Here is a 22,480-nt window from a genome sequence, read left to right as displayed (position 1 = left end):
CTGCACTGCATTTGAGAACTGTGAACTTGCTAAACAATTATATCAAATTGGGTATCGACATTACAAAAAAGTTGTAATCTTTTTTTTTTTTAATCTCATTTATTCATGAGAGATACACAGAGAGAGACAGAGAATAGGCAGAGGGAGAAACAGGCTCCCTGAAGAGAGCTTGACGTGGGCCTGGATCCCAGGACCCTGGGATCACGACCTGAGCCACAGGCAGACCCTCAACCACCGAGCCACCCAGGTGTCCTTAAAAAAAATTGTATTCAATTCTATAAAGTAAGGGAGTCTGGGTCTGTGATTTATGAGCATTCATCCTAATAAGGCACAAAGATTTAGGTCTATATGGCATTTACGGAATATATGTTACATTAAATTGCATTCAATTTTGAGTCTAAAACATGACTATAATCTATGCAAGGGGTTGCAGCACGTAAGGCAATTCAGAAAAGGAAATGCTCCCTTCTTTGCCAGGGCTTGAGTGATTTACACAGAGTTCTTGAGTACTCTGGGAAATAGAAGGTCAAGATAGCAGTTTTAGATGTCCTGTAGAAGACTAAGCTTGTAATAATAACCTATTCAGTGAGGACTGGAGGATGAGAATTCAGAGATAATATCAGAATTAGATATGTTCTTTCAGGGTAAAAATCAGGTTCTGGTTTTGGGAGAGTGAGAAAAAAAGTACCGGCCTTTGGGCATTTTCTAAAGCTTGACAAAAATATTTTAATGACTCATTTTTATTATTTCCTATTCTACTCTTCAAACAACAAATTTGAAAGTGAAAATATGGGCAGCCCAGGTGGCTCAGCGGTTTAGTGCCGCCTTTGGCCCAGGACATGATCCTGGAGACCCGGGATCGAGTTCCACATGGGGCTCCCTGCATGGAGCCTGCTTTCTCTCTCTCTCTCTCTCTCTCTCTCTCTCTCTCTCTCTCAGTCTGTGTCTCTCATGAATAAATAAATAAAACATTTAAAAAGAAAAAAGAAAGGAAAATGATTAATTAAAAAAAAGAAGTGGAAATATATTAAAGTGAATCTGAATTAAATTTTATGATTTCGCTCACATTTCATGGTATCTAACAATGTAGTCACTCAAACCATAATACTATGTTTAATTGTCACATGCTATTTTCATAAAAGCAATCATAGTTTTTGTTAAGTCAAGATACCTTTTCAGCATTTGTAATGAAAACACCATCATCCATTCCATAAATAACACATATTCTTAATTCAGTTACATTTTAGGTAATGAATGATTTCACAAAGGAAATAAAAATAGTTTATATAGGGGCACATGTGTGGCTCAGTGGTTGAGTGTCTGCCTTTGGCTCAGGTCATGATCCCGGAATCCTGGGATCGAGTCCCACATCAGGCTCCCTGCATGGAGCCTGCTTCTCCCTCTGCCTATGTCTCTACCTCTCTCTCTGTGTGTGTCTCATGAATAAATAAATGAATTCCTTTAAAAAAATAAAAATTTGTATAAAATATATGCAGTATTATATATTTCTCCCTATCTTTGATATGGAATTGTATCTATTAAAATAATTAAACAAATCAGAGAATATGAAACAAGTATTTGCTAGACATTCAATTATTGTGATAACCATGAAGAACTAGTGTGATTTAATCAACACTAATAGATTGTGTTTGGACACTCTCATTTGACTTTTCTGTTAAAATGACGTCATACTGGATTAGGGTGGCCCTAAATCCAATAACTGGTGTCCTCTAAGAAGGCTATATAAAGATACAGACACAGAAGGGAGAACTTCAGGTGAATATGGAGGCAAAGATTGGAGTAATCCATCCACAAACCAAAGAATATCAAAGATTGCTGCAGCAACAGAACCTAGGAGAGAAGTGTGGGACAAACCCTTCCCTGGAACCTGCAGAGGGAGTATGACCCTGCCAACACTTCGCTATTGGACTTTGTGGCTTCGGAATTGTGAGAGAATACATTTTTATTGTTGTAGGCTACCTCTGCCGTAAGAAACTACCACACAGGTGAATAATTCCTGCTCTGGCAACTCTGCAAAGGTATAGTGGTGGTTATGGCAGGAATGATCATAGCGTATTTGGAATATAAGGAATGTAGTAAAGGAAGCAGATTAGTTTTTACAAGGGAGAGTGTGTGAAGAAATATCAAGCAGGAGATACAGGCAAGGTTTATTAGCCATTTAAAACACTTACATACATACTGAAGTTAAAGAAACTGCTTATTTCTAGAACAATGGAGAAACACACCCAGGGATGTGAGCATTATTGAAGTGGAGTGACTGATTTGAATATGAATCTAAAGTGTTTTATTACTCCCTGCCCAATGAGTTGGATTTGCTCACCCAGTCTAAGACAAAAAAGCTTGCTATTTTCAAACCACCACCAAGACAGACCTCGTATCAAAGCTTAATAAGCTTTCTTTTACAATATATATTTCATCCTCTTTCTGATCACACAGCTAGAATATATTTTTCAGCTTTCTTCGCTGAAAAAAAAGACATGGTACATGACCGGGTTTTGGCCGAGAATGTGAATAGAAGTGAAGTATAAGGTCTATAAGCTTAGCCGTTAAATATTTCCATGTGCATTCCCTCATTCTTGATCCCTTTCCTGGTGATCTTGGGTGCATTATATTGAAGATATAAGAGCCATAAAATAGGAGTTCTGTTCCTTGATTTGTGGATATTTCCCCAATGAGTCGCAAAGGTTTAGGTCTGCATGGGATTTTTGGATTTATCTGTTATAGCAAATATAATTGCTCTAAATAACAATATAGATAAAGATAAAAACACCAGGGAAAGCATTTATGAGAAAGTATTTGTGAGAAAGAGAGAAAGTAAGAGAGAGAGAGAGAATTATAGGCTACTTGTGACCTATGACCATCTCCCATTGATATTTGGAAGAGGAAAAATAAATAGTTTCCCAAATTCCAGAATTTGGAATAGAAGAGAGATGATGAGTGAAAAGGGGCATCTATATTTCCTCCAAAATTGACTTTACCTCCCTACAGAAATATAAAATGTAAGATAATGAATGTTGTCCTCTTTTTCTCACATACATGACATAGCATTGCACACTATTAAGCTTTATAATAAAAAGTCACTTATACTTGTAAATAGTTTGAGATTTTATGATAATAAATGTTAAAAGACATTTTTAAGAGATTTTATTTATTTATTTGAGAGAAAGAAAATGAGTGGGAGGAGGAGCAGAGGGAGAGGGACAAGCAGACTCCCCACTGATCGCAGAGCCCAATGGTTGGCTCGGTCTCAGGACCCGAAGATCATGACTTGAGCCAAAACAAAGAGCTGAATACTTAACTGATGCACCACCCAGGTGCCCCTAGAGAACATTAAAAGATGACAGTAGTAATCCATGTTTTATACCTTTGGTGTTGACAGTACAAAACATGTGCCAATTCAAAATATATTTAGAAGATAGAGTTGAAATATATTATTTATCAATAAGGACAGAAAAAGTCATTAACCAATGTATGAAGACTATGAAAAGGTACGTGGGGTTTGGGTTCTGAGCTCATAACTGGTATCATCAGCCTGTAGGATGTTATATTTTAGGTGACTATGCAGCTTCAAAAAAACAATATTGTATAGGATTGGAGAGGGGTATCTGTGAGTTTATAGTGAGACTACTTATTTAAAGAGAGTACATAGATACAGAAGAGAAATAAATTAAAAATGAGGTCCCAGCTAAATGTGGGAAGAGGAAGAACCCCTTACAGAGGACAGAGGACTCTACTTTTGTGTAGCTGATCTGATACTGGAATGATCACCTGACCGTTTTGTGCATCATTTCAACATGATGCTTATGCATATTTCCAAAATATGCTTAAAAAGTTACTTTACAGAGTATATTTTCCATCTAAACCGCCTCTGCCTACTCCAGGCTATGGTATTATTATACATATAATTGGAAAAGGAAACCATTTTGGAAAACTAAGGACAAATGTTAATTAGGTTTCTTATCATTTGAATTTTAGTTTAATAAAATATATTTCACCCGAAGAAATGAAAACATTATGGCGCTCTATTTGACGTTTGCAAGGTTAGCTTAGCTTTCTTATTAGATTACTAAACACTCTCTACCTCTCTCCATATAGGTCAGTGGTACAAAGTACAATCAGTACAGTAATGTGGCCAATCCTGAAAACAAGATTGCATAGCATCCCTGATAAAAGTGTAGCTGTTCCAAATGGAAAACCAAATACCAATCATGACAATACGGCCTTGAAGTCTAACATTCTAAGAATAATTCACTTTTGAGTGGAGAAACTTAATCTATGATACAGAAATGCATCAAGTTATAAAGGGAAGATTTGTGTAAACATTGCAGTTTGTAAATATGTGTAAAATTTTTAATGTGGGAACCAGTTGGAACTTTTCTTTCCAGTTTTATTGAAATTTGGTTTATACTAATGGAAGAAAAGGAGATCCTCGGGTTTATCATGAGTTTGTTCTTGTATGTCAACTTGTATACCCAAATCCTTTCCAGTTCCACCTATCTAAAAAGGTAGTAGCATCTACTAAATCAGTCATATACCACACACAGTGTAGCTTAGAATAACCTGCCTTCTATAAATATTAGCAAGAAAAAAGGATATATGCAACAGAAAAATTAATAGAATAAGCCTTTCCATGTTGCTTTGTCTTTCAGTTTTAGCGAATATGCAGCATTGTATTTTTATGCTTTCAACCTTTTTATATTATCCTGCATGTCGTCACATGAGAGATCATAAACAAGGCAATGTTTCTGAAATATTATAAATGTGATGAAGTGAACTGAAATGGGCATTTCAAATTATACTGTCTAGAGATAAGTGAAAGTCCCTTTCCACGTAGCTCTAATGGTAATTGGATCACTAACCCTTGGGAAAATGCATGTTCTAAATCTCTCTTTGATATTATTTTCTGTTCTTCATATGGCTTGAGTCTAAATCACGCCTCACACATCTGTGTTTTTAAGAGTCTGTTGAGAGGTCATTAAGCCTTTCTGTACCATGCGGTAGTCCTCAGAGCTTTGTTTGCTTTGTGATGTTATTTAGAGTTTGTATGAGTGCTGAACAACCTAAAAATCTTGAGTCTGAAGTAAACATATTTCTGGGTGGCCAACTAGTGTGAAGGAATTCCTTGACCTTTCGTCTCATTCACTGAAGCAAATCAAAGTGTATTTCAAGTAGTGCTGCCTTAAGTCATTCTCAGAACAAAGTCAGAGCATAAAAGTAGTTCACCCCTGAATGTCCTAAGCTAGTGATTCTACTCTTGAGCAAAAAGAGAGAGAGAGAGAGAGAGAGAGAGAGAGAGGGAGAGAGAGAGAGAGAAAGGAAAGAAATGCTGTGAATGGCAGTATTCCTTAATAATGTCCACAGTCCTTGCTGAGATAGCTTGTCTCATTTTGTGTGTGTGGAGTGACAGTTTTGCAAGGTGCATGTGATTGAGACAACAAAATAACTCTTGAAGATACCATACTCTGAGTTTTTGAAAATGTAATTTTATTTCTGGTTATGGCTAATTGGGAATTGCTTAAGTCCAGAAGGTAGTGGATATAAAGAAAAATGATATATAAAATAAGTGGGAGGTAGCATTTTCCTCCAGGCAATATGGTTTTATCATTAACCCCACCTGGAAATCTTGATATAACTTGCTTTACTATAGATTTTAATTGAAAGGGGACAAAAATTATTGGCTAGCCTGGTCATATTGATAAATAAAACTATATCCAAGGAGCCTGAAAATGAGTTAAGTTCCTAAGATCCTGGAAAGTTTGAGATCAAGGGTGTAAGTTACATTATTTTCTTTAGTAAAACTGTAACACTAATGACGTAAATACAATCTTAAGTTTTATTAAAACCTTATAGTGAAATAAACCTTGTTGTTAGTAATTTAAAGCCATTATTAATTTTAATCCAGAGCAGAAATACTGTTATTTATCAATTTATATTGTAATGATTATTTTAAGTATTTATTCCACCTTTACTGATTTCCAATGTTTGCTTAAGCACATTACACATTTCTGAAAATTACTATGAAATACAAGGTTTAAAATTAAAATTCATGCAAATTATGCCCAGTTAAAATTGCTCGACAAAACAAATACAAAAACTGTCTCCTATTGAACTCCTGAAAACTGAAGATTATCAATTTAAATAATCATCAATATTTTAATGAATTAAAGAATCAGTTCTATCTTAAAAGAGCCAGTTTACCCCATGTGAAATATGTTTTCCTTCATATGAAAAAAGCACAACTGTCTTGGGGGGTGCCAGGTGGATCAGTCAGTTTGGCAGCCAATCTTGGTTTTGGCTCAAGTCATGATCTCAGGTTTGTGGGATTAAGCTCAGCATGGAGTCTGCTTGTCCCTCTCCCTCTGCTCCTTCCCCTGCTCATGCTCTTAAATTGATTAATTAAATCCTTTTAAAATATCACACAAATGTCTTCATATATTTATGACATAGTTTTCCAGGGACTAATCCTGTGTTCCTGATTACTGACTCTTCTCTGGGTTCATCCCCATTGATTCATGACCTCCCACTGAAGAGGTCCATAAAAATGAATATTTCCCCACCCTTTGAATTTTGGTGTTGCCTCGGACTTGCTTTGACCAAGTGGATAAGGTTACATTGATACCATGCCACTTCTGAACCAAAATATAAGAGGCAGTAACATTTTTTCTGTTTGTTCTCTTGCAATTCTGTTATCACCATGAAAAGAGTATATCCAAACCAGTTCCCTGTAGTTTAAGTAAAGACTTAAAGACAAGTGAAGCAGAGCCAGACAGAAATATGACTTAAAGAAATGCTAATTGTTATATAACAATAATATTTTGGCACAGCTTGATGCATAGAATTTTTGTTAACAAATAGGTAATTAATGCATATATCGTAAATTTCAGAAATGTAAGAGAGAGAAATGGAATGGAAACAATGCAGTCTTGAAAATAATGGTTCATATAATTAATAATAATTTTTGTTTTAGTCCCTTTTCTGTAGATCACAAATACTAAATATTACAGAAAGATTTCCTCCCCACAAAAGAACATAAGCATCTTCATCCTAAATTTGGTACACATAGCTACCACTCAATGATTCCTTTAGGAACACTGAAAAAAACTCCATTTATAACAAATTATGAAGTATCAGTATATATCTGCATGTACTTTAGCATGTTATTTATCCCTGTTTTATATTCTTTCAAGAACACTGATGTAAATGGAACTTCATCAAGCATAAGAATAAAAAAAATAAAAAATAAAAAAAAGCATAAGAATAATCTTGGGACGCCTGGGTGGCTCAGCGGTTGAGTGTCTGCCTTCAGCTCAGGGTGTGATACTGGAGTCCCGGGATCGAGTCCCACTTCAGGCTCTTTGCAGGGAGCCTGCATCTCCTTCTGCCTATGTCTCTGCCTCTCTCTCTCTGTGTCTCTCATAAATAAATAAAGTCTTTAAAAATATATTTTAAAAAGCACAAAGGATAATCTTCAAAAACAAAGTCAGTCTTACAGGATACCCTCTACAGATGGTGCTTATGAGTTTACTTACCATTTAAAAAAACTGAAATATAACACAAAAATATCATATTATAAATTTAGAGTCAGTGAAAAAAGTCCATAGCAAATACAGGCATTGTGCCTATCAGGGAAATCATATTTGATTGACAACAAAAGTGTTAAAATACAGAGGAAAATTGAATAATTATATCATGAAAAAAACAATGATTTAGAAAATAAGCAACACTCATGTAATATGCACAATAGGAATTCTAGAAAAAAGAGATTTTAAAAAGTAAAGTTTTTCCTGAGTTAAATCTAGATAGTATTTGATCAATAATCTCCTATTTACTAGTATCAGACTATTCAAAAACTTAACCATGGTACTCTGTGCAGACAGCAGATGCATTTTTTCAAGTGCCTACACTTTGGAGATAGATGCAACATGAGAATAAGGAGGAGATTATATATTGTAAAATTCTATTTGAATAATTTTAATGTGAATGTTCAAAATAAAAGTTTCAAGTAATGTATCTACAACTCAGTAATAATTTATTTGTATTTCTAAGTGTTCAACACTGTGGTTTATATAAAAGTGGCAACTGAATTTCAGTCAAAAAAGGTGTTTAAATGTTATTTAAACAAACTTCATATTGATATAAGAACATTTTTAAAGCTGTCTCATCTCACATGTTTTCAATAATCTATTCACTCAATCTATTCACATATCTATTCAGATTTCATAAACTTTATGAAATATTCTGGAAATATCCAAATTTTATTGGTATATGTCTTCATTTTTTCCATTATAAGCTTCTTTAGAATGTGTTATTTGCATTTTTATCTTTAATGCCACAAATACAGCTATTTTCAAATTATATTTTAAAAAATGCTAATGATGAAATTATAGTAGCAGTAAGAACTCAAGCAGGCTATATTTTGGGGCTTAACATGCAACCTTTGTTGATAGCTTTTCAGGTTTCCTTTTGGCTACTTCAAATGCATCTGCTTTGTTCTCTATATTGCCTTCTAGGGAAAGCAAGGCTTCTCACTATTTATTTCAATCCTTCCCATCTTGTTTCTATAGTACTCATGGCTTCCAGAAGGCATCACATAACTCTTCTCCAAATATTGATCCTCAATGAACTGAAAACCTGATATTCATACCTTAATGTGATTTTCTTTCCACTGAACCTGAGCTGGAGTGATAGAATAATATGGAGGAAACTGAAATTCATTTCAGATGCTTTATATAGTAATGGAAAGTTGAAAACACTGTCACCTGTGTAATGGGAAAAGTAAGAATATAAAAATAAATTTGTGGATTTGACTAAGCATTTGCCAGACAAAAATGTTGAAAGTGTCGACTATAAATAATATATAATAAGCAAAGTGTATTGTATAAGAAATAATGCAATATATAAAGCATAATAAATATATCATAGGGGATCCCTGGGTGGCTCAGCGGTTTGGCGCCTGCATTTGGCCCAGGGCGTGATCCTGGAGACCCAAGATCGAATCCCATGTCGGGCTCCGGGCATGGAGCCTGCTTCTCCCTCCTCCTGTGTCTCTGCCTCTCTCTCTCTCTCTAGGTCTATCATAAATAAATAAATCTTAAAAATAATATCATATACTGTATATAATAGACTATACATTTCTAAATATGAAAATATATGTATTTATATGTATATTTATATGTATATAAATACATATATATACATATATATACACACACAAAAACTTGTATATCTAATTCTGAACTTTTAATTACATCAGAAAAATGTGTCTGTTTGCTTAAAACTTTGTTAGCTTTTCCATTACATGCAACAGACCTCATTTCTCCATGATAAAACTATGAAAGGTTAGAACCCAAATTCCTAGACGTGTTGAGAGCTTTCATAAGTTCACCACTACAGATATCTCCAGCCTCAGGTTCCAAAATTCTGCACCTGATTCTTTGTTCTAAACAATCCATTCTGCAAATTACATAACAATGGAAAACCAGCATGCTCTTTTAAAGTTATGATTTTGTTTAGATAAGCTTGGAAAACTCTGACTTCTATACTCTTCTGGAAATGTAGAATAAATATGGGTACATAGAATCTGGGAAGTTTTTCAGTTAAAGAAACTTGAATGCTTTCAGCTACATGTTTTCTTAACGTATTTGACCACATAATTCTTATTCAAGTAACCCTTTGTATCAATACTCAGTATAAACATAATGGGAGCAATGTATTGTGAAATGCTGTGTCTAAGCCCAAGAGATTTCTCACAGTCTCCTAAACTTGCCTTTTCTCTTCACTTCAAGGATGTGTTCAGTGTCGCTGCTCCATCTGAATGCCCATGTTGACTTGTCTTCACCTGACACACTGCTCCTTGTCACATACGAACTTGTTCTGGTGAAGACACAGGATTGAGGGCACCCTCAAGAGCCAAGCCTAATTTTACAAATAATCTTGGAATTGTTTTAGGAGTGGATATTTTGGTGGATAGTACATGAGGTACATAAATGCTGCCTACAATTCAAAATTCCTAAAACCATACAGGACTAAGCTAGGAAATTGAAGTTTTACCCAAATTGTATTAGAACAAGGTATGTGTGTGAGTGTGTATGTGTGTTTGTAAACACACATATGTAAACATCACACAGACACAGAGTTCAGCTTTGTTTTATGTTTTTCCTTCAGTTTTTTTCATTCCTAAACAGATATATACATATTCTTTATCCAAAGTAGCCTGAACAATCTTATCATTAGACCAGTTAGACCACCTGAATTCAACCTTAGGTAGATGTTGACTTCAGATGATTAGTAAGTGTGTCTTGATGGTAAAATGACACTTCTTGGGTTTTGTAATAGAAAAAAAATTACTTCCATGCCATATTAGATTTCAACCTGAGGTAAGTTGATACAATTAAACACACTAGAGGCCCTTTAAGCAGAAAACTTACTGAAATGCAGTGACTAAACAGGAAATATTTTATAGTCTTCACACTACATTACATTGTGACTCAGTATGAGGAATAAGATTAATCTCATAATTAAAAGAACAAAATAATAGACTTCTTCTAAAGAACAAATGGATTTACAGGAAGTTACTTCTTTTAGAAATATCCCAAAGGGGGCACCTGGGCGGCTCAGTCCATTAAGCATCTGACTCCTGATCGCAGCTCAGGTCTTAATCTAAGGATTGTGAGTTCAAGCCCTGAGTTGGGCTCTACTAGTCATTCTATGACTACTTATCCTGGCACTTCTCATGTTTCTCTAACAAAGACATTTAGACATTTTTGCTCCACTTTTATATACAATCAACTGACATATACTGCCCAGGGTTTGATTAACAATGTATTCAATATGTTGAGCATATGTTCATTTGTAAGACATCTTGCCACAGTAAGTCATCAGCTCAGAATACACACACACACACACACACACACACACACAACCAGGTGGACTCATATGAGAAAAGGTCAGTGAAAAAGTGTTTTATCCAATATTACCCATCTGGATAAGGAATAGGTATTTCTGAATACTTAGAAATAATTAGGTTATGCAACATTATTGCTTGCCTAATCTTTCTCTCATACCTTTACATAGTTTAGCAATCTTTACATGGTGAGCTTTATGATTCTAGATATTAAACATCATTTATTATAACATCGGATTCATTTGCGAATTTTCTAGAAAGGTAATTTATACATTATCCAGATACTGACAATCTTGGGCTCACCTTGCTTTAGAGTCAGCTGATCATACAATTCTGTATTATATAATCTGTTGGTATTTATAGCTGTGTGCACTGACAGTGCTATTTTACAGGAGAACTATCCGTGTCCCGGAGAAATTGTGTGTCTTGTCGAAAGTAACATAGCTAATAACTCTGAATTCAATATTGGACTACATTTCTGCCATAAATGCAATCTACTTTAATCTTAGCTCGTATGCTCTGCTTTTTAAATGAGTCTAAATATAATATATTGAAATTAATACCATGCTATTAGTAATTATAGCAATTATTATTGAGATATTACCGTGTGAAGACACTGCATTAAGTAACTTACACATACTATCTGCAATTCATATATTTACCCTGGAATTCGATTTTCATGGATAAAGGAACCAATGCTGAGCCTCCTCTAGAGGATCAACACCTGGTAAGAGGTAGAACTGAGCTGAACTCTGGTATCTGTAGCCTTTCTTCTATTTCATATCAATTTTCATTTTTTAATAATTATCTCCTTACTTACTGTAGGAAAGGGAAACATTTTTCAGTTCTGCTGAAATAATCAAAATGAATTTCTATCAACATGTTTTATTCCTTATGTTTCTATTTATTATTCAGTTCACATTTACCCTGTATAAATATATCTGGCACAGAAGACAATTTTTTATGGGTCTGCACATTTCTAGCTTTCTTACCTTTTCCAATTGCTTTGTCCTTCCAATTTATTTTCTGCTCTTTCTACATTGCTCTAACTCTTGCTGTCACTTGCCTGCCCTTGTTTTCACCTTCTGGTTCTCTCTCTCATAGTCTCTATTTTGCTTGGATTTATAGATTAAACATTTACATTTTTACATGACTGTTTTCCTTTCGGGGTGAACAACTTAATATACTATAATAATGGACATTACAGCAAGCAGTCATGATTCACAGAAACACAGCACCATCTAGACATTGTGGCTTGGTATCTCAGGTCTCACATTAACATACACACGTGGCAAAGAGGGTTGTATACCTGGAAGTAGGAGCAGCTTTCCGGGTCTCCCTTCCTTCAGTCCCAAACCCAGAAATCTCTTGGGGAATCTAAGGCCTGAAGGTGAACTAAGATGCAGAAATAAACCAATGAGCGCAGGAGTGGGGAGGTGGAGGATCGGCAGGGAAGGATGAGGCAGCTGATTCTGCAGGTAATCGGGGTGTTCGTGAATTCACAGCCAGCACAGAATAAAATTTGTTGTGGGGCAGCCAATGTCCGGATCATTTCTATTCGGTAGGCAAATTCCTCAAGGTTTCCAAATACATTACAGCCCACTCTGCATGCTGGACAAACTACTTATCACCATTGATCAAAGCTGACTTTGAGGGCGTCCTTCAGGTGCCTCTGAGAGCGATTTGAAACAAGTGCCCCATCCTGGTTCCCTTGTGTTTCTTACGGCTGCTAGTGAACATCAATAATATGAATTCCATTTTAATTTTTCTGTAAGGGATCTTATTTATAGGGCAATTTCCAGTGCAGTGTCTTGTCTCTATGAAATGATTGCCAACTCAGGCAGCCGTTAAAGTTTACTGCCTAGGCCTTCCTTCAAGGTACAATATGGATATTACTTTCAAAAGTAATTTGGAATACGGAGTGAGAGGCGGATGTTAACTCTTTGCAAACATCCCAATGTAGACGAGCAAATTCTTGCCTTTTGGAAGTGACTTGGAGCTTTTCTAAGGGAACAGAAAATGCAGCATTGAAACTTAGTTTTTTGTTTTTTTTTTTTCTTTTTTTCCCTGACCCATGATGTATAAATTAGGGATGGTCCACTTTCAAATGAGCATCACCTCACAGAGCTGTGGTTGTTAATTGAAGGAACTGACCATTTGGTTTCCTTCTGGCTGTCGTGCCAGGGCTGCCACCCGCACCCACACACTGGGTAAACCGCATAAGCTGTCACATTCTCAGGCCCGCTCCCTCCCTGATCCGCGCGTACTTCCACTCAGCAGCCTGTCTCCACACTCCTACACACAATTAAATAATGAGATTCCCCAGCTATAACCTAGTTAAAGGTTCTATTCAGAATGGAACCTGATCTTTCAGAGTTCAAATCTGTCCCTCTCAAGCTTCAGAGAACATGCTGCTGCACTGAACTGATTCCGAAGCATGATTTTACCCCCAAAATGTTGTATGGTTGGCTCTGCACTCCTCTTTTCTCCTATGGCAAATATGGGGCTGATGGAAATACGATTTACATCATTGGATTGACTGGGGGTATGGGGGCAGGTCTAATCTGGCTCATTTCCAGATGCAGAAAGGACTGCATGGTGAGGTCAGTTTAATTGCTAGGCCCATACATATAGGGTTCCGATCTTTGTTTTTTTTTTTTTTTTTTTTTAACTGAATCCCCCATCAGGCCAACATTATTTTCTGTGGTGCTTGTCCCAACCTCTTGAATTGCAGGCTGAATGAAATTATCATTTCATATCACAGTTTTTAAACAGATGCCTAGAATATGAAAACATTTCCTCTTAACTATCTCTGGACCTCGTGTGTCATTTTATCGACTATTCCTCGTGGGCCATTCCGGTTTCTCCCAGTATGTTTACCCTTTTCTATGTATTTGATCTGGTCAAACATTTAATCTAAAATGCATTGTCCTTGGGGCACCTGGGTGGCTCAGTAGGTTAAGTGTCTGCCTTGGGGTCAGGTTATGATCCCAGGGTCCTGGGATCCAGCCCCACATCGGGCTTCTTACTCAGTGGGAGTCTGTTTCTCCATCTCTTCCTTGCTCTTGCCCTCTCTATCTCTGTCTCTCTTCCTCTCAAATTAATAAATAAAATCTTTTTAAAAAATAAGTAGCTAAATAAAAATAAAATGCATTGTCCTTACTTTGGAAAAGTATCCTAATGCAGCCAAACAGCAGTTCTGATAATTCTATTGTCAATAGCTCATGAAAAAAGTTTTATTAATACCGAGACTTAATTTCCCTTTTAAAGTATTTTTTTCCTTTATAGTATAGTATCAGTTCAGATAGAGTTTGTAATATTTCTACTTTTCAGGTTTCTTTGTCTATTCATTCATTATATTTCATCTTACCAGAGTGAAGATAATTTTCTTCCACTTTGATGCCAATTTGACTATTTTGTACTGTTTATCATATTTAAATTTATTCTAATCGGCTGCCATCTAAATGTTTGGTAACTAAACATTTTTTTTTTTTATCTACTTTCAAAGAATTGAAAGTAGTTTAGAATATGTCAAAGAAAGATCTTTATAAGTCAACTCCAAATCATCCAAGATACTGAGACAAAGAGTACAGGATAAAAAACCCAATAATATTTTGTTATTCATTTCTTATGTCTCCATCTTATCTGCAAGGCTAATTTAGTACATTTAATTCAGATCATTACTAGAGCACATGGAATTTCTAACCAATTTTTATATACAGAGAATACCTTAAAATTGTGGATATCCTTATTATTTCCAGAAGTCTGTAAATATTCTCCACGTCCCTACAATATAAACAGTAAGAACAGGCCAGAGAGGTACAATTCCTTACGAGGCTACTAAAAATTAGCTTCCTGGACAGTATTAACGTTCACAGTCATCAGCTTTTATTTGAGGTAATAGATTATACTGTGGTTAAAGCTTAGGATTTAGACTTACTGGTCAAACGTGTTTATTGAATACCTACTCTGTAAAAAGGCACAATTATAGGCATAGTGGTTACATCAATGAACATGAGGGAGAAAGACTCCTTGTCTCTTTATTAAGTCTTTGAAGAACATAAAATGGGCAAACACGACTATAGATACTCCTTTAGCAAGGCTAGTTGAGAAATACATCCCTGTGCAACTTGTATTTGATCTCTCATTTGATATAACAACAGGAAGAAAGCCAAGTAAATATCTGTGTGATGAAATTTCTGGAAAAAGAAAGGAGGTCTGGAGATAAAAAAAATATATATATATATTTTCTCAAAAAGAGAAGAAGCCATAGAAAGGCCCCGAGAAACAGAAAAGGTAATGGAGGGATGTGTTGGATGGAGTTGGTAGTAAATCAGGGCAGATAACAAGGTAAAGCACAGTTCATGCAGGAATTTGTAGACACGGTAAGAAGTTAGAAAAGTTTTACGTTTGCAATGGGGAGTTTTAAATAGAACACGACTTGATGTTACGTGAGCCTCTAAAAGATCATTCTAGCTACTCCGTAGTAGAGAGTTTGCAGAGTAGCAAGAAGGGAGGCATGGGGACCTGACGGGATATTGTATCTAGAATCTGGATGTCAATGGCTTGAAAAAGATTTGCAGTGGGATAAGCAGTGAGGTTTAGATCTTTTTGGAAATGAATTTGAGAGGCCTTTATTTAGAATTGGATGTTGAGTATATGGGCGAGACGCATCACAGGTAAGTCTAAGATTTGTGGTCTAAGTGGATAGATTACGATCTATTTATTGATAAATAGTTTTGTTCGTTTGTTTTTAGGGTGGGGTGCCATATTGATAATGATATGATATAGATGGTATTGTCATTATTTTGGCTACATAGCACCAGAAACACCTTTCTGTATTTGGTTCTTAGGCAATGCCCTGCAAGTCTTTCACTATAAAATATACAAATGTCAAACATCCATTTCCCCAGCTAGCTTGCATGCATAGTGTGGGCATAGGACTAATGCTCTTGCAATCAGGAGGTCATACTCTCGATTTTGATTCAAGAGATAATAATCAATAGAATTGTCAGCAATAGTTGATTATCCTCTCCGGTGACAATGGCGGCTGTATTGTGTTTCAGTTCCTTAAGTGACAGTAGAAGCTTTGTTAGGAGCAGCTTCCAGGGTGAGGGGCTAATTGTATTAGCAGCACATTAATAGTGGTACAACTTGCAATATTAAAGTTCTGACAAGGTGGCCATGGTTTCTGTTAAACCACCCTGTGGAGGGATCTGGGGCATGATCCCAGATTGTATATCTTCTAAGGATGATTCTCTCAGTATTCCAAAATTTTGTAAATTACTCAAGATCGTATTTTTTCCTTTTTTTTTTTTTTACTAGACACTACTTCAGTGTTTATAATTAAGAACTCTTACAATATAAAAATTGGAATTGGAAGTAAAAGGTCCTAAGGCAAGTGAAGAGAACCTGCAATTTGTTATCTGCTTGTACTGACACCAAGGGCAGTGATAATCAGCTAGGACACTATGGGATAGCTCTGAGGAATTGAACACTAATGATTTCAATAAACACTTACCTATAAATTGGACTAATCCTGCAATTAAATTTGCAGAATCAAACTTTTTTAAGACTTTTCCTAGCCCCATGGCTACAAGAGATAATAGACATTTTAGTGAAGTCATAGAAAGACTTATAGATAGATGGAAATAGAGAATGAGAGAGGGAGAAATGGAATGTGAATATATGCATTATTTCATAGATCTCAGAATATCCTTAGTGTTTACACCATAATGAGTCTCCCTTAACAGCAAGTACAAATTCACCTCTTCTGTCTCATGAGGGTTTTCTTACATTGTTTAAACAAACAAACAAACAAACAAAAATGACCTGCCACAAGGGAGCTCTTTTCGAAGAAAAAACAATTCTCTAATGCTTGTATCTCAGAGTGTAGTTATTTGAAAATTATGATTCAAATGAAGCTTTGTCATTGGAAAAAAAAATGAATAAGTATTATAGAGCTAGAGATCTATCTATTGATCTATCTATTGATCTATCTATCTATCCATCATCTATCACCTATCATCTCCACTTAGTCTCTATAATTTACATGAGGTCTTCAAAATTAAGAACCATAGTCCATAATCTAATTCCATGATTTGAGTTTTTTTTTAAAGATAGACTCTTAGAACAAAGGTAAATCGGTAACTTGAGGAAGGACCTTGGGATATTATAATTAATATAATAAAATTCCTATCTATCAGCTTACTAGGGTTTTTACAGCAAAGTGCCATACTTGGTGACTTAAATGTAGAAATTCATTTTCTTATATTTTTTAGAAGCTGTAAATCTGAGACAAAGGTGCCAACAAAGCTGAGTTCTTTGAGGTTTCTTGATTTATAGATGGCCATCTTCTCCCTCTGTATTCACATGGTCTTACCTGTGTAGGTCTGTGTCTTAACCGCCTCTTCCTGTAGGCCACCAGTCACTTTGGATTAGGATCCACCTAATGATCTCATTTTAACCTTATACCTCTTTAAAGACTCAATCTCCAAATACAGTCACATTATGAGGTATTAAGGATTGGAATTTCATTCAACATATGAATTTTGGAAAAACACAGTTCAGCCTATAATACTACTATGAAATTGCTGATAGCCATTTTGTAGGATGCCTCCATATTAAGGAAAACAACAGAACTACATAGAGATTACTGGACACAGGCTCCAAAGACTCAGAATTTTTTTTTTTTTAATTCAGTTAGCCAACATATAGTACATCATTAGCCTCAGATGTAGTTTTTAATAATCCATCAGTTTTGTAAAAGACCCATTACTCATCAAATCACATGCCCTCCTTAATGTCCATCACCCAGTTACCCCACTCCCTCACCTACTTCCCCTCCAACAACCTTCAATTTGTTACCTGAGTTAAGAGTCTCTCATGATTCGTCTCCCTCACTGATTTTTTTTTTCCATTCAGTTTTCCCTCCCTGCCCTTCTGGTCCTCTGCACTATTTCTTATATTCTACATATAAGTGAAATCATATGTAGTTCTTTAAAAAAAAAGAAAATATTTTATTTATTTATTCATGAGAGACACATACAGAGAGAGAGAGGCAGAGACACATGCAGAAAGAGAAGCAGGCTCCATGCAGGGAACCAGATGTGGTACTCGATCCCAGGACTCTGGGATCATGCCCTGGGCCGAAGGCAGGCGCCCAGGTATCCCCATATGTAGTTCTGATGTAAGTTTTATTCATGGAGTTCCCAGTAGAACCAAGCAAGATATTTCCCGCTATTATCTTAACATGCTTTTGCAGTTCTACTAAGACACTTACATAACATCCATAAAGCTGTTTGGCTTATGCTATAATACTGGTATTTGGGAGAGGACCAATGAAGTAGAAGACATCTGAGCTATTCCTTCTGTTAAATGATAAACCCTATACAATACTGAGTCTAAGGTGAATAATACATTTTAATGAAAAGAACCTCAAATATGCTGAATGGAATTCCTTGCCATTCTTTTTTAATATGCTTGCTTAGCCAGCACAGAAGGCAATTGGATTTTGGAAAATAGCAAACTATGGCCTGTGGTCTAAATCTGGTTTCTTTCTTTTTTTTTTAAACAAATAACGTTTTATTGGAACACAGCAACTATATTTTATTTTCATACTGTCTATGGCTGCTCTCACACTGCAATAGCAGACAGGAGTAACTGGAATAGATTCTTTATGGTTTACAAAACCTAAAATATTTACCTGCAGAAGAAGTTTGCTAATCCCTATATGAGATTAGTGGAGTAACATGTGAGATATAGATTAACAATGATTTTTATTACCATCAATTAATAGATTGCTATCATGATCAGGGCTTGTAGGGAATAACTTTGGAGTATTTAAGACAAAAGGTTTGGGAACATGAATGGGAATTGTCTCTTAGATTAAATCAAATTTTGAGACATGCCAAAAGTTCTAAGAAATAGGATCTCAATAATCAGTAAGACTAGATAAATTGCCTTGTAAATTATCAGACAAGCTCATTTCTAGCTATCTAGTCCTTGTTTAATGGCTGTTTCTTTGATAAGAAATAAAGACTTGGATCTTCTTCTTAACTAAGTTAGCACAAAGTAAGTGATAATCTAACCTTCCAAGAGTGGACTTCCTTCTGGATTCCCTGAAAAAAATGCTATACTCTGGGGGAGCCCAGGAACCATGGAATAGCTCTAATAAGTAAATTACATTGAAGCTCTAGCACAGTTTTGACAGTAAACGCTTACTTACAGTTTAAATTTGTTTTCTCTTTATCTAATGCTGCTCTAAGAACCCTCTTAGCTTGCTTACTGAAATTATGTGATCACTGATATTTTATAAAGCACAGTATGGTACCTGACCAAGGAACTTTACAGGAAAAACAAAAGGTGACAAGCTAATTATCGCAGAATTTATTTGCATTACATAAGTCAGAAGCAACAAGCATTCTAGAACCTTCTTGAACCTAGTTGCGGCAAAAGAAAGATCTGAGTTTGGAGTTCTATCCATATCAATTTCTTTTTTTCTTTGAAAGAATACATGGTGTGGGAACCAGACCATAAAAGAGAGATGGTGCATGCTGAACATTGCACAAAATGATTTCATTGGGAAAACTTTTCCTGGAAACTATAATCTCTGAGCAAAGAAGCTCCCATTTGAAGACTTAGCATGGGGTTTACTCAACTAGAAACTGAGGCCATATTGCTGGACATTTTTTGTTTGTTTCTCTTTCTCAATCTTCCACTCTTTTACTCTCCAACCTGTCTTTCTTTCTTTCTTTCTTTCTTTCTTTCTTTCTTTCTTTCTAATTTTTTTTTTAATTCTTTAGGGAGAACAGGCAAGGGCAAGAAAAAAATGGGTATGATTTTGGCTGAAGTTATCCATTCTGACTTTCAAGGAGAAGTGTGGTTGCTACTGCAGAAGGAAGAAAAAAAAATGTATGAATGGACTTCAAGAGATTGCCTCTATATATCTTAGTACTGCCTGTCTAGTAGTAAAAGTTAAAAAAAAAAAAAAACTCTAAAGAAAACAGAAGGTTTACATTCCTCCATAGAGAGGTTGTAATCATATTCCTTGATAAAGAAGGATGACTGGCTAATGATCAAGCTAAAGTTAGAGGAAATATGCAATAAATAGTGGAGAAAGGTAATCATAAAATAGAGATTCACTACCAGTGGATAATATTAGAATTAATGACATCTTTTTGCATTTTCTTCTTTGTGGAGTTAAAAAAAAATCTGTGTTATTTATATTAAATAATATATTTCCTATCTTTTATCTATCAATTATATATATAATTATAACTGAGAGATAATTAAATTATAACTTAATCCATAGGTTAGAGAATTTTTTAGATGAACTGTGACAGAAATAGAGAAACAATAGTCATTACTAGGATAATGTTCAGTTGAGTACAATAAATGATGTGAATTTGTATTTTCTCCCTTTTAGAGAGCTAAAGAATGTGTGTCCAATATTAGGAAATATGTGTGCTAAATAAGAACCATTTTATGTAAAGATGAAAAGAAGTATGTATGTTTTTATTGGAAAGTCAATGGTGTGGAATATACTGCTTATTTTCTCCCTTTGTCTTTTTCTCCTTTTCCTTTTTTTTTTTTTCTACTTTTACTTTTTTTCTATTTTTATTTTTCTAATGCCAAGTGATACTGTTTGGGAAAAGCCTTATTTTATTAATCTAAATAGGGGACAGAGCCTCCTTCTCACAATAGAAGCAGGTAAGTCCAGATAGACAATTTTCAAATGACTTAAAGAATGAATATGGACACCTGGCCTACTAAGCTCTCACAATCAGGTGCTCTTAATCTGGGCTTAAAATTAAAAAAAAAAAAAAAAGTGGCACAAAAATTCTGAAACTACATAAATTTTCACAGCAATGGCAGTTCTAGCAAGATTTCCTTCTTGGTCACAGTGTCAGGGGTGCTAATGTTGGCATCTAGAAGTGCCTTCCCAGTGATACCTCTGGATTCAGCTGAAGCATCCATAGTTCTATTCCTCAAGGAAACATTCTGGAGGGAGATTTGGTTATTCTTAGATATGTGGCAAGCACCCTTCGCAGCCATTGGTTGCTACTATGAAAATGTTCTCAATAAATTTCTTTTGTGTTTATTTTAGCCAATGTCATTTAGCCAGATGTCTAATTTTCACATGACAATTGTTACTGATAGATGCAAACATAGACAGATATTTGATTATTAACACTAGACATGTTAAAATATTCTTAGTGGTCTAAGGATGAGAGTCCAACTGGAATGGGTGAAGGATAGAATTAATATTATGGAAACATAAGAATAGACAAATATTTCAGTTTGCTGATTATTATGAGAACAATCAAAAGAAATTTGGGCAACGTTTTAATGAAAGGAAAGGGGAATACTTATAGTTGCAAAAACTTTTAAGTAGTAAAAAGAGATAAAGTGCAGAGCCAAAATTATGAGTTGATTGAAAATTGGGGCCCAGGCAATTCTTACTGCAATAAAAGAAAGAAGATCTAGAAATGGGATCAAATAAGTTAGCTTAAGAAATGGTGTGAAGTTAGGGCAGCCCCGTGGCTCGGTGGTTCAGTGCTGCCTTTGGCCCAGGGCGTGATCCTGGAGACCCAGGATGGAGCAGGGCCTGCTTCTCCCTCTGCCTGTGTCTCTGCCTCTCTCTCTGTGTCTCTCATGAATAAATGAATAAAATCTTGAAAAAAAAATCGTGTGAAGTTAAATAGCTTTCTTCCAATTTCATGTATTTTCTTTATGAAGTAATTAGCTTGGTCTTTGGCTGAAGGGGAGTGGAAATAAGACATATTGGGACAGGAAAAAATTACAAAATATCTTATGTAATAGAAAAACTAATTTATTAGAAAAGTGGAGTAGGAAAGTTTTCCATATTTATTATGTTGGTCTAAATATTTTTTTTTTGTTTTTCTTTTTTTTTGTTTTTCAAATGAATACATTGCTATCCACAAGGAATATACTCAATTATCTTGAGGAAATTCCCCTGGAATGGAGGCATATTCTCTTTCTGTCTTAAAAAAAAAAAAAAATGAGTTAAGGATGAGCCCTGGGTGTTAGGCTATATGTTGGCAAATCGAACTCCAATAAAAAAAATGCAAAAAAATGAATTAACTTATTAATATATTAGCACTGCTGTATTATCTCTTATCTAATAAAATAATCAATATGGCAGTGTCATACAAGGGAACATGGGAAGTAGGAAAATAAAGAAACAGATCATAGGGGTTGAATATTTCTAAAATATTCAGAAAAATTTTGAGTTTACCTGTATGATTGTAAAAATCCCAATTTTTGAAATAAGAATGTTTTTGAGTAAAAGAAGCTGTAAATGGTTTTGGATTGCCTTCAACTGCTGCTCCTTCCTCATCATTTCCCACTACACCTCTTTTATCAGGTCTTACTAAATTTTCACTATCATTATTGCAATAACAGGTTATAAAAAAAGTTAATTACATTTATGTGGCTAGCTAAACTGCAAATAGCAATATATGTATTGATTGGTATAGTTTTTGAGCAGCTCCCTACCAATAAACACCATGACTACTTCATCTCCATAAAAGG

The 22,480-nt window shown here is 35.2% G+C and overlaps 1 long non-coding RNA gene across 3 annotated transcripts in view; it reads right to left on the bottom strand.

Annotated features, from left to right (window-relative positions):
- LOC144313054 (uncharacterized) overlaps positions 1-22,480 on the bottom strand; it is a 162,644-nt gene that overhangs the window by 5,362 nt on the left and 134,802 nt on the right. For 2 of the 3 annotated variants that reach the window (XR_013378752.1, XR_013378750.1), the window contains 2 exons: positions 9,788-9,894; positions 8,666-8,780 (listed from right to left, as the gene is read on the bottom strand). This is a non-coding gene — a long non-coding RNA (uncharacterized LOC144313054). Of the gene's footprint in view, positions 1-8,665; positions 8,781-9,330; positions 9,442-9,787; positions 9,895-22,480 lie in introns of those variants that run through there. The other variant, XR_013378749.1, reaches the window with a different exon arrangement.

This window comes from Canis aureus, chromosome 4, assembly GCF_053574225.1.
Source record: "Canis aureus isolate CA01 chromosome 4, VMU_Caureus_v.1.0, whole genome shotgun sequence".
NCBI lineage: Eukaryota > Metazoa > Chordata > Mammalia > Carnivora > Canidae > Canis > Canis aureus.
This window is presented reverse-complemented; position numbering and strand designations above follow the sequence as displayed.